Source organism: Staurois parvus, unplaced genomic scaffold (assembly GCF_062004578.1).
Source record: "Staurois parvus isolate SC_StPar_1 unplaced genomic scaffold, SC_StPar_1.0 ptg000214l, whole genome shotgun sequence".
Classification (NCBI taxonomy): domain Eukaryota; kingdom Metazoa; phylum Chordata; class Amphibia; order Anura; family Ranidae; genus Staurois; species Staurois parvus.
The window spans coordinates 1,169,977-1,183,962 of NW_028318010.1; the positions used below are offsets into that span (position 1 = coordinate 1,169,977).

Sequence of the window (13,986 nt, forward strand, 5' to 3'; positions counted from 1 at the left end):
TAAAAATATATTTGCTGACATCAATTCGAGTTTTAGATAAACATAAAACACACAGACTAACCTGCACATCTAAAAAAAAAATTCTGTAGCATTTTTCAGTAATCCTCTACAGTCTCAGCAAATGTTAATTGTAGTAATTGAATGCATTATGTGCATAACAGCACCTAGTGGATAATGTGTGTATTGTTCTAGACTGTAATTACAGGGGAGGGGGTAGAAGAGGGAACTCTTCCAGGGATAATTTAATAACTATATTTCTCTTCATTAACCCATGGAGTATATTTATACTAGATTGTCTGATCAAGCATTGATCAGACAATCTTTGATGAAGTCACCCATAGCTTATTTTTCATCCATTAGCAGTTTATTGGAAAAGAAACCATTAGACTTCATTTTATTTCAAATTTACAGCCAAAACACTTAAGCTGGCCACAGATTGAAATTTGGCTAGTTCAGCAGGGATTGACCAAATTCACATCAGTCCTTAACCCTCAAGGGGTTTACAATCTTAAGTCCCTAACTTACATTCATACATATACATACTAGGGCCAATTTAGACAGGATCCAATTAACCTACCAACATGTCTTTGGAGCGTGGGAGGAAACCGGAGTACCCGGAGGAATCCTACGCAGGCACAGGGAGAACATGCAAACTCCAGGCAGGTGGTGCCCTTGTTGGGATTTGAACCAACGACCCTAGTACTGCCAGGCTTAAGTACTAACCATTTAGCCACTGTGCTGCTTTATGTTGGCTTTATGTTTTTTTACTGCATTTGCTATGCATTTTGATGCATGTGAAAACGCACATCTCCTGGCTGTGTTTGGGGTGCCATGAACAAAGAATAGAACCGCAAGTACAACACACAGTTTACGTGTGTTCCATGAATGTATGGATGTGAAAGGAGCCTTAAAGTTGCATTAAACCCCCTTGCACAATCCTTTAGGGCAGGATTCTCCAAACTATGGCTCCCCAGGTGTTAAGGAACTGCAAGTCCTATGAAGCCTTGCAAGACTCTTGACAGGCAAGGCTCCTAGAGAAAGAGGCATGATGGAACTTGCAGTAATTCAACAGCTGGAGGGCCATAGTTTGGAAACCCCTGCAGGGGACAGTGAATCCTCCATGTCACATTCTGATTTAGACTTTGACAGCGAGGGCAGCATATACAGGGACCAATCCTCCCCATTTTCCTCCTACAACTGCTAAAAGCTGGCATTCAGGAGGAAAGGAGGAAAATGTTCATTATGCTATTCAAAATACAAAACTCAAAATTCTGAACCATTTCAGGAATCGATTACTAAATCACTTAAGTCTCCCTCGCTCCTCAAAAGGTTCAGTACCCCAGCTTTATCCCAAAAGAAAAAAACTGTTGCTGTAACTGCTTATATAGTGTTAGCTAGAGTTGAGCTTCAATGTGTTAGGCAAGTCTGTCTAAATGTGTAGCTAGTCCATAAAACACTAGCCTCTTCCCAGATTGCCTATGCTGCTGTCTAAATGTGTCTCCATTGATTGCTCCACAATCCAGAATGTAGACATACTAAGACAGAAAGTGCGGTCACCAAGTGAAAAAAAAGAAAAAAGCCTTAAATAAAGAAAACTAATACAGCCATCACAATAGGGCTTGGTAAGTTGCAATGTACAACATTTTGTTTTCGGGTTTTAAGACTCTTAGGGCTCTTTCACACGGGTGTTCTGATCGGGTCCGCCTGCCCGTTTTTCAGGTGGACCGGTTCGGAACCACCATTCTCCTCTATGGAGCAGCGGGTGTAAACGGACATGTGTCCGTTTACACCCTCCGACATCCGATCTGCCAAAAAGGGACAGATGGGGAACCAATTCCCCTTCCGTCCGTTGGATGAAAAAGGACAGGCAGTCCGTTTTCATCCTACAGCCCATTGAGCAAAGCGAGCAGCTCTGTGTCCGCTCTTCAGCAGCGGAGCAGACACAGATCTGTCGGAGAGATCCTCTACTGAGCAAGCGGATCCGCTAAACGGGTCCACCCCATGTGAAAGGACCCTTAAATATGTTTTATATGACACAAGGAGGTTCCTATGTAGATTTTGCTTCAGAATTGTATAACATTAGTTTTGCCCTGGTATGTATAATTTCTGTGCACACTACTCTTTATCATTGGACTAGTCTTCTCCTTCTAGGGCAGCCTTTTTCAACTTTTTAGTAAATGTGGGCTCATCTCTACCCAAACTCCAAACTCACACTCCAGTAAGCTGTTTGGTCCAGGTCATTCCTGCCCATCAGCCCACCTCTTTATATATGTGAGCAGCAGGAATCACCTGGACCACAGCTCATTGGAGTAAAACTTGGAGTTCAGATAGAAATTAGTTTTTAAGATGATCATTTTTACTTTTTAACACACGAAAAACCCTTGAAATAATTTTCAGCATCTCAAGGAAGGAGCTAAAAAATGATTGTAGCTACAACTCATGATACATTAGCGTGACCAGTAGCTTTTGGAATGTTCTACATAAAAGAACAAGGACTGTAAGATCACTACAGTATTTAACACCTGAACTTTTTTTTAACACACTCCTGCTCTATAAAACAAAACTATTTTTAGTAAAATAATAATGTCCAGTAAAGAAACAGACATTTAGGCATTAGGAATAATTGATCTATAGTGGACGAACCATTCAATTGATGTGCCACACAAGAAGACGTGTAGTCCGAACGATAATTCGGCTACAGGACTTCTCCAGGACTTCCCCCATCCTCTGGAACTCACTATCCCAATCCATCAGACTGTCAACTACCCTCCTCACCTTTAGGCGCACCCTGAAAACCCATCTCTTAAGGGAAGCCTACCCCACCCTCACCTAACAGCCGATCTCCTCCACTCCTCCTACCACTCCATCCCCCCACAGCCACTTCCTCCTGTACCACTATCCCCTCCCTCCTAGATTGTAAGCTCGAAAGAGCAGGGCCCTCGAACCCCTCGTGTATTGTTTTGTTACTGTATTGTCTCATGTACTGTCCCCCACTATATTGTACAGCGCTGAGCAAACTTTTTGGCGCTATATACTGTATAATAATAATTCAAAGATACAATTGTAAGATATCGATCACATACCTGTTGGCACCATGCAATCTCACCATCTGATTGATCAACATACTATCAAATTCACAAACAGAGCGCCTCAGTGATGCCGATTGAGGCAACACAAATCGATCACCTCCTTCCCTGGCTAATCGACTCAGTTTGATCGAATCCAGTTTAAATCGAGTCTAACTCAATTGGAAATGAAGTTTTGTCTATTCAACTGTTTGCTGATGTGATCATTTTAATTGAATTTCACATCGATGGGACAATAAAATAGAAGTGTGTATGGCCACCATTACACTTTGTGGTCAATATGGTGTCCTGTTAAAATGTTTTGTGTAAGCATAAAATGAATCCACCAGTGCTCCAGGGGCTGTCTAAAGAAGCTACCAGGTCCATAGATGAGCATAGCCATTATACTAACCTCTCTAGCAACTTGTGTGTACTACTTCCCCTCTGCTTCACCTCTATAGCCTACATCAGTGTCTTCCACATATGATACGTTGGGTTGCATCAAATGTCTGTGGCTTCTGCCAAAAATCATGTATTTTTTTTCCTCCTACCCCTATGTTACTGCTAGGTCTTGGTGAGACATGAGATTCAGAAAGTAGAACCATGATGCATGATGGAGAACACGGGAATTCAACACAAAGTTTCTAATCCTGAAGACACTGATGGAGGATGCAAAGCTTGAAGGACACATTGGTCACTGGAGAGGTAAGTATAATGGCTCATCTCTTCCAGGGATTTGATGGTCTGATTTCTTTTAGAGACAAGGTCTCTTTAAAGTGACCCTTCACTAACAGAGGAAGAGGCAAAGTGGCCAAATGTAGTGCATATGGAAAGATCTTGAGTTGGGGTTAGTGGAGGATCAGATCAGGGTAGACAGTGTGCTGGGTGATGATGTCATCCGTATGATGATGATCTGTGACCCCCCCCGGATCACAATTATCCAAAGGGGTAGGGAAATCCATCTGGATATTCTGTAGCACAGGGGTAGGTAACCTTAAAGAGGTGGTGATCAACCTGGACAACATGGGAGAAGTCAAAGATAACCGGGCACAGTGTTGCCTCCTCACACCTAATTTAAACCTCTAATTGCCCTATTACTGCGTTGCAATCGTGTGCACTCTATGGCAATCATGGGTTTAAATCAATTGGTGAGCAGGCCACATATCGCCTCCTCACAACCTGTCAAACACACTTGGATCGCTTTCCAGAGGAGTAGCCGTGCCTGCTGCACTTGTGAATGAGCCCTTAGTTGCATTCGGCAGCAGCCTCCCTTAGAGCTCATTCACACATAAAGCTGGCGGGTGGTAAAACCCTGCAGTTGACTCAGTTTTACCACCTCCAATCCCTACCCCCTTTAGCTGCTAGGTTCCTAGGCAGCAGCTAAAGGTGCACATGCCGCAGCAGGAATTAACCCCCCTGTTGCTTTTGGAGGATGGTACTGCCTGCCAGTTGCGACCCATTAAAGTAAATGAGAGAAGAAGGATGTCACCAGCACACCAAAGATCTCCAGTATGCCTGATGAAGGGGTCCTGCGAGACTCCGAAACATTGCTCTTTCTGCAACTATGAGATTGCTTATTAAAGCTGTGGACCCATACTGGAGATCTTTGGTGTGCTGGTGACATTATTCTCTTCTGATTCTTCTCAGTTCCAGCCGATGGTTGCTGCAGCATCCACTTACACACACACACACACACACACACACCCATTTTTTGATGCAGGAACATATGCGTTGCTTCTGTAGGGTTAAAGGGTTAAAGCAGGTGATGAAAAAGCAACATAACGCTGCCTGCTTTAACCCCTTGATTGCTCGACTGCACAAGGTTGCAGGACACTTGCAGAGCGGCCTCATTCACTTGAATGGGTCATTCTGGCAAGTGCTATACCCACAAACCATGAAAGGGCGTATAAGTCCTGCTGTAGCTGCGAGAGGTGTACACCCATGGCCACTGCTGCTAAAGGGGGTGTGGTTGGGGTGGTAAAAGCACATCTTATATATGGGGTTTTGCCACTCCCAAACTGCAAATGTAAATGAACCCTAACTGTTCTAAGCCCCCTATAACACTTCTTTCACACTGATGTGTTGCAGCTTATTTAAAGCGCGGGTGCAGTGCAGTGCATCTGCAACTTTCTTGGGTTGGCTGCACTTTGCTATAGACTTCTATTACATCCTGCAGGTGTGGTGCACTTTCTGAAAGTGTACCATAACTCTTGCATTACACCCTTGTCACATCAAAGCCGAATTTGCACGATTTAAAAATCGAGTGACCTGCCGCTTTCGTTCAGATTTGCAAGACATCTGACACAGATGTCTATGAAAATCGCAACAAAAGTAGTGCATGTACTACTTTAGAAACCGGTGCGGCTCCGACCAAGTTGGAACCGCACCGATATGACCGCTCTAATAGTGGACAATAGGGTGCGACTTGGCATAAGATTTGCAAGTCGCATGGAAAACCTGCAGGATAAAATAGAAGTCTTTGGCTGAGCAAAGCTAACCCGCAGGAAAGCTGCAGGTATACAGCACTGTGTGGGCAAACTGCAATGAAAGCAACCATATACTATTATGCCAATTTATTGCTTCACATTGACCTGAAGATCTCTTCTTTTCTGCCATTGGCACCACTCTGAAGACTGGAGGCTCTTGCTCCTTACTACAGCTCCAACTTTACAAGTAGTCCCTCCGCATTACACTCTGTTTGATCCTCTGGGATGGTGTGCCAGCAGGACCACACCATGATCTACCAGTCACTCGGCCACGATTTACTGGTAGATTGCGATTCACGGGTTGCTGACCCCCGCTGTAGCAAATACCTACAACAAAATGTTTTTTGGCTTTGGGCTGGAAAAAAATCCCCAACAAAATACCTAAATAAGTCTGTAGAAGTAGGCTGTTTTCCCTGTATGCATTTTATGTCCTAATGTATCTTTAACCACCTCCCGCCCGCTATATAGTAATATGACGGACGCAAGGTGGTTCTCTCGTTCTGGGAGGATGTCATATGACGTCCTCCCATTCTCACCACGCATGCGCGGCTCAGGGAGCACACGGCGATCGGCGGTGCGCTGTCCCTCGGACACAGCAGATCACCGATCACGGAAACAGCCGAAGATGTCGGCTCGGTCATGTGATCAGCTGTGTCCAATCACAGCTGATCACATGTAAACAGGGAAATGCCGGTTATCGGCATTTCTCTCCTCTCGAGCTGTCACTCTGACAGCTCGAGAGGAGAGCCGGTAATCGGTTTTCCGCGGAGGGGACATGTACACTGATCATCAGGGCACTGATGATCAGTGTGCCCTGATGATCAATGTAGCCCCTGCAGCGCCACCTGTCAGTGTCCATCAGTGCCTTGTGTCAGTGCTCATCAGTGCCTCGTGCCAGTGCCCATCAGTGCCACATCAATGCCACATATCAGTGCCTACCAGTGCACATCAATGCCACATATCAGTGCCCATCTGAGCTGCCTTTCAGTGTCATCCATCAGTGACAGTCAGTGCCACCTATCAATGCCAATCAGTGCTGCCTTTCAGTGATGCCTGTCAATGCCCGTCAGTGCCACCTACCAGTGCCTCCTCATCAGTGCCCATAACTGCAGCCTCATTAGCGCATATCAGTGAAGGAGAAAAATCACTTACTTACAAAATTTTATACCAAAAACCAAAACCTTTTTTTTTTTTCCAAAATTTTCAGTGGTTTTTGGTTTGTTTAAGAAAAAATAAAAAACCCCGAGGTGATTAAATACCACCAAAATAAAGCTCTATCTGTCACAAAAAAGATAAACATTTCATATGGGTACAGTGTTGCAGGACCGCGCAATTTTCATTCAAAGTGCGACAGTGCTGAAAGCTGGAAATTGGCCTGGGCAGGAAGGGGGTATAAGTGCCCTGTAGGCTTGTGGTTAAAGAGGGACAGTTACATATAGGATTATGGAAGAATTTAAATATTCTGTCTGAACTGACTATAACTGTGAAGGTATTGTTATGAAAGATTAATATAACTGTGAAGGTATTGTTATGAAAGATTAATATGTGTCCTGTATGTACCTCCACTTACTTTGTCTGAGGACAACTCCAGGAGCTGAGAGGCTTCCCGAGATCTGATGTTGCTGATCCCAGCTGATATTGCAGCTGGTGATGTGTGAAAAACAGAACCACCAATATAACATAGCCTTAAAGTGGAGTTCCACCCAAAAGGGAAAGCTCTGCTTGTCTGCCTCCTACCCCCTCCACTGCCACATTTGACAATTTTTGGGGGGAGCGGATACCTGCTTTGACAGATAACCGCTCCCACTTCCGGCTCAGTTCACTGTGGTCCCTCTTCTTTTCCCTGCAGTCTTCTGGGACACTTCACAGGGTCCCAGAAGACTGCCGGACCAATCAGGAGGCGCAGAATGACTCGCACAGTGGGCAAGTGAAACCGCAAGCTGTTACAGCCAGGTGCTCACAGCTGAGATGCCAGCACCAGGGAGAGAAGACGGAGAGAAGGGACGGCACGGGTGAGCACATCGCTGGATCCTGGGACAGGTAAGTGTGTATTTATTAAAAGTCAGCAGCTACAGTTTTTGTAGGTACTGACTTTAAACTGCTTCCCGACTGCCCTATAGCAGATATACTGCTACAGGGCGGCACGGGTGTGCAAAATCACACATATATACTGATTTTGCATTTCTGGGTAGGGGGCGCACACGAGCCCTACTCGCGCTGCCATTCGCTGCCGCGGCTGTCAATCACCGAATCCTGGCCGGTGATTACTTGCCGGCGCCCCGTGATTCCCGAGCAGTGAAGGAGATCTGTATGTAAACAATACAGTTCTCCTCCCTGTCAGCTCCTGCACATCTTTGGATGGCTGTGCACAGCACAGCCATGCAAAGCAGTGTGATTACAGTGAAGTACACACACACAAGTAAAACAGCACACAGTTAACCCTTTGATCACCCCTCATGTTAACCCCTTCCTGCCCAGTGCCATTAGTACACTGTCAGTACTTTTTTTTTTTTTTAGCAGTGATCACTGTATTTGTGTCAGTGACATCAAGTCAGTTCCCCCCAGTGTCAGAATGCCTGCCGCAGTCCTGCTATAAGTCGCTGATCGCCGTCATTACTAGTAGAAATTTTAAAAAAATTTAAAAATACAGTATATATACCGCCATTTGTAAACACTAGAACTTTCACATAACCAATTAATTTACACATATTGGGATTTTTTTTTTTAGCAAAGACATGTCGCAGAATACATTTTGGCCTAAATTTATGATTTTTAAAATGTTTATACTGGACATGTTTAATAGCAAAAAACTCAAAAATATTGTTTTTTTTCAAAATTGTTGGTCTTTTTTTTTTTATAGCGCAAAAAAGAAAAAAACGCACAGGCGATCAAATACCACCGAAAGAAAGCTCAATTTGTGGGGAAAACAAAGGATGTAAATTTAATTTGGGTGCAGCATTGCATGACCGTGCAATTGTCAGTTACAGTAACGCAGTGCCGTAATGCAAAAAATGGCCTGGTCAGGAAGAGGGGTAAATCCTCTGGAGGGCAAGTGGTTAATAAACACAAAAACAACTGGAACTCTGCTTTCAGGTAGCAACTATAGGTCTGTCCTAAGATTACGAATATTCAGATTCTTGCATCATTCCATTTGAAAAAAAAAAAATATATATATATATACCGTATGGCCCTTTTTTTTTTGGCACAAACACCAATAAAGGACAATCTTTTTCTTTGTGTCACAAAGAAAAAGATTGTCCTTTATTGATGTTTGGCCTTTTTTTTTTGGCACATATATACATATATATATTTTTCACAATTTATTTGGATACTATTAATTATTTTTATTATTAATGTGATTATATATTGTGAATATATTTATAATTGGGTTGTTAATATGAGCGCAAACCTGTTTTTTCACTGATATATGCACCTTCTAAGGTTAGGTTGTGCAGCTTATATTTTTTCACTATAGTGTTTAATTTTTGTGGCGCTATCCATATTTTTTTGAATCATTCCATTCGAGACTGGTCCTCGTTAAAACTGCCTACCCATAGGAAAGTCAAGTCAAATGAACACTCTTGGCTACCCCACAATCTCTGTACAAGATGTCAAACCTGAACGTCCTTTCTAGACTAAGTCTTAGGAGTAATGACAGACCTAGGAAATTATTCCAATAAGAATCTATTAAAGTGACACTAAACAATATCTTTATTCTCCAAAAATAATCCATACAATCCACTACTTAATGACCCTGTAATCTATTTTTTACTAAATCGTGTCTTACTGTGTTTTTCTGGCTCTTCGTAACGTCCTCTTTGAGCTTCTGATCCTCTTTCTTCCCCTCACTTCTGTTAGTGAAACAAGCAGTGCATGTTAGTTGTGGTCATGTGTACTGCTCTATGCACACTACACATCTCATAGTCCATCTGAGGAGTGGATGAGGAGGAGAGGGTGACTACGTTCCTACACACAAAAAGACCATACACAATCAACGTAGCCACCCATTAACAGATCACAGCAGCAAAAAAAGAATTTGGAGATTTGGAGGAGGCTAAGAGCAATAGGAGATACTTTTTGGAGTTAAGAAAACATACTTGAATAGAATCTTCTTTCTAAACCAATATAGGGCAAGAACATGCCACATAACATGAACTCTTGGAGCCCCAATGGAAGAACCCTTAACCAACCTTCAGCCTGGATTCACAGTTCTGCGGCACGGCATATTGCATGTGATTTGCACAGTAACCGCACGGCATTCCTATATAAATCACATGCGAATTCTGTGCGGTGTGATTTGAGCCATACATTTTGTCGCACCGCATCAGCACCAAAAAGGTGCAGGACTGTTTTTTTGGTCCTCACTAGAATCAGATTGCATGGGTATTCACACCTATGCGATCCGATTCTGCACATTGCAGAATCAATTTCAGGGTGTTGTTAACTTAACATACACACCCACAGCGGTTCGCGTGAACGGGGTGTGATTATGATGTGGAGCGGAGTTTGCACAGAAACCAGTGCGAATTCTGCACCGCATCAGTAACACAGGCATTGCATGAAAAGCAGGTTAGAAACTTTCATTCAATCAGTCCATGTTGATAATCAAAGATGCAGAAATAGGCCAATGACTATGGAGTGTTTCTTACAGTTCCATCTTATAAAGAAAGTAGAGGACTCATCAAAATCTACAGAGAAACCTTTTGCATAACGATACCCCAGTATTAGGCACGGATGCTAAATCTCTAAAACCAGGCATACCCCAATCAGAAGGGCGTGATGGCACCTATGGGGCGGCATGGCCATGATATAGGGCATGGGCCCCTGCTCCTGAGATACTGGTGTGTTGAACACAGGCATGTCACCTCCTCCCTGTGTGTGATGGAGAACTCATTACCGGCTGGCTGATCTCGGATTATCCCAAGGTCTGGTACAGCTGTTCAGCACAGCTGGCATGTACAGACTATCTCTGGACACCAAACTCAGCAGATGTGACCCTTTCGGGAAAGGGGGATCCTGGGGGAGACCTGACAGTTATGACTCATGCTTGGTTAGGGTTGAGCGCTAGATTTCACCAATTAACCCTCACATTTTAAAAAAAAAATCTATGTCATTTCAAATCTAAATTATTTCTGATCATCCCCATGCAATACGAAAAAAAAAACTATTCCCATATATCCTCTAGACGTCAATGGTGACCATGACTGACATGTACATGGCTTGGAATATCTCCAAAACATTGCAATGCCTTTTTTTCCTAACATATTGAGAGATGAGATATTATTTATTTATATATTACATAATTCATGTTATATAAGATGTGCACATCTGCATGTGTGATGATCCCAGGGGTAGGGGATGTAGGATGGAGCACACCCTGTCATGCAGAGCCCCAGGTGAGTTGAAGGCTGGCTGTCCTCTACTCAGTGGTCTGATCTGACAGGTGCTGGGGAGAGGCTTGGCCAGTCCTCACCTTTATACAGGGTGATCGGATCCGTCATCAGATCCCTGCACATACACACATGGATGATGATGATGATGATGATGATGGTGATGATGATGGTGATGATGATGTTATAGAAGTGTTGTGATGAATTCCCCGTAGATTAGTAAGAAGGAAACAGCAGGCAGATCTATGCCTACCTCTAGGCTACCTGATCCCTGTGTCCTGTGCTCGGATCAAGGTGTAATCTTCCAATCACAGCGCTGTCAGTGTGATCCGGAGCTGTCAGTGAGTGGCCGTCCCCGGTGAGCCGGTCCCGATCGCAGCCCCGTTATCTCTCCGTGTAGATCTCTCCCTGGAGCAGTTGAGCGGATTGTACAGCTTACAGACTGGCCGGGACTCGGCACTGTGCTGATCGCGGGGGGATCTCTCCTGCCAGCCTATGCACTAATATCGGGGGAATCCGCCCAGGACGCCCACTGCACCGCCCGACTCTCCCCACTTCATTTATTTCACCATAGGAGGGTGACAACCACAATCTCCGGCATGATGACATCAGACAGCCCGGGGAAGGAAAGGTTGGTCCCCCCTCCCCGTCGGGACGAATGGATCAGTCGGCTGCTCAGCACAAACTGAATGAGTCTTTAGGCTGGGAGAGCAGACGAATGATGCGTGTATGTTCCTGTCATATACGACACGTATGTATACATGGTAGGCGCCCAGTCCTCCAGACACACGGCGAACATGGACTGCCAACACTTCCCATCGCAGCTCACATCCACTTCTGTTCACTCCGCACTTTCCTGGGCGAGATCAATGTATGGATGTCCTACATGATTTACAAATATTCATGGATAATGTCTCCAATCTAGGTTAATATGATATTATCCAATTCCTGCGGGCAGCTTCCAAAATACCACATCGACCTCTTACCAGCAGATGGTGAGGTCCTTTAGTGTCCAAGGCAAACAGTCCAAAGTGCGCACTCCATCCCCCATGAGCTATAAGGTCCATTTATACCATATGTCAGTGGTCTCCAAACTGCAACCCGTGGGCCGGATGTGGCCCTTTGCTTGCCTTTCTTTGGCCCTTGGGGCACTGTTCCACCAACCGATACCAATAATGGAAGACCATTCCCCCTACCGACACCAATAATGGAGCACCATTCCCCCTACCGACACCATCAATGGGGCACTCTTCTTCTCATTGATATCAATGATGGGGCACTATTTCTCCATTTCCCCTACCAACACCATCAATGGGGCACTCTTCTTCTCAATGATATCAACGATGGGGCACTATTCCTCCATCCCCTCTACCGACACCATCAATGGGGCATTCTTCTTCTCACTGATATTAACAATGGGGCGCTCTTCCTCCATTCCCCCTACAGACACCATCAATGAGGCACTCTTTTTCTCATTGATATCAACAATTGGGCACTATTCCTCCATTCCCGCTACCGACACCATCAATGGGGCACTCTTCTTCTCATTGATATTAACAATGGGGCACTATTCCTTCTTCCCTCCTACCGACACCACCAACGGGGCTTTCTTCTCACTGATATCAACAATGGGGCACTATTCCTCCATTCCTCCTACTGACACCATCAATGGGGCACCCTTCTCATTGATATTAACATTGGGGAACTATTCCTCCATTCCCCCTACTGACACCATCAATGGGGCACTCTTCGTCTTATTGATATCAACAGTGGGGCACTATTCCTCCATTCCCCCTACAGACACGATCAGTTGGGCACTCTTTTTCTCATTGATATCAACAATGGGGCACTATTCCTCCATTCCCCCTACCAACACCATCAATGGGGCACTCTTCTTCTCATTGATATCAATGATGGGGCACTATTCCTCCATTCCCCATAATGACACCATCAATGGGGAACTCTTCTTCTCATCAATATCAACAATGGGGCACTATTCCTCCATTCCCCCTACCGATACCATCAATGGGGCACTCTTCTTCTCATCAATATCAATGATGGGGCACTGTGCCTCCATTCCCACTACCGACACCATCAATGGGGCACTCTTCTTCTCACTGATATCAACAATGGGGCACTATTCCTCCATTCCCCCTACCGACACCATCAATGGGGCACCCTTCTTCTCATTGACATTAACAATGGGGCACTATTCCTCCATTCCCCCTACCAACACCATCAATGGGGCATTGTTCTTCTCATTGATATCAACAATGGGGCACTATTCCTCCATTCCCCCTATCGACACCATCAATTGGGAACTTTTCTTCTCATTGATATCAACAATGGGGCACTATTCCTCCATTCCCCTACTGACACCATCAATGGGGCACTCTTCTTCTCATCAATATCAACAATGGGGCACTGTGCCTCCCTTCCCCCTACCGACACCATCAATGGGGCACTCTTCTCATTGATATCAAAAATGGGGCACTATTCCTCCATTCCCCCTACTGACAACATCAATGGGGCACTCTTCTTCTCATTGATATCAACAATGGGGCACTATTCCTCCATTCCCCTATCGACACCATCAATTGGGAACTTTTCTTCTCATTGATATCAACAATGGGGCACTATTCCTCCATTCCCCTACTGACACCATAAATGGGGCACTCTTCTTCTCATGAATATCAACAATGGGGCACTGTGCCTCCCTTCCCCCTACCGACACCATCAATGGGGCACTCTTCTTCTCATTGATATCAACAATGGGGCATTATTCCTCCATTCCCCCTACCGACACCATCAATGGCACACTCTTCTTCTCACTGATATCAGCGATGGGAAACTATTCCTCCATTCCCCCTACCAATGCCATCAATGGGGCACTCTTCTTCTCATTGATATCAATAATGGGGCACTATTCCTCCATTCCTCCTACCGACGCCATCAATGGGGCATTCTTCTTCTCACTGATATTAACCATGGGGACTATTCCTCCATTCCCCCTACAGACACCACCAATGGAGCACTATTCTTCTC

The 13,986-nt window shown here is 44.7% G+C and overlaps 1 protein-coding gene across 4 annotated transcripts in view; it reads right to left on the reverse strand.

Moving 5' to 3' along the window:
• HPCA (hippocalcin) overlaps nt 1-11,592 on the reverse strand; it is a 33,726-nt gene extending 22,134 nt beyond the window's left edge. Inside the window, exons 1-2 of one of the 4 annotated variants that reach the window (XM_089678995.1) lie at nt 11,206-11,592; nt 9,339-9,402 (exon numbers count right to left, since the gene is read on the reverse strand). The gene's annotated coding sequence lies outside the window, so the exon portion shown is untranslated. Of the gene's footprint in view, nt 1-9,338; nt 9,403-11,194 lie in introns of all 4 variants that reach the window. The other 3 variants (XM_089678994.1, XM_089678993.1, XM_089678992.1) reach the window with 3 other exon arrangements.
• Between the last annotated feature and the right edge of the window lie 2,394 nt (nt 11,593-13,986).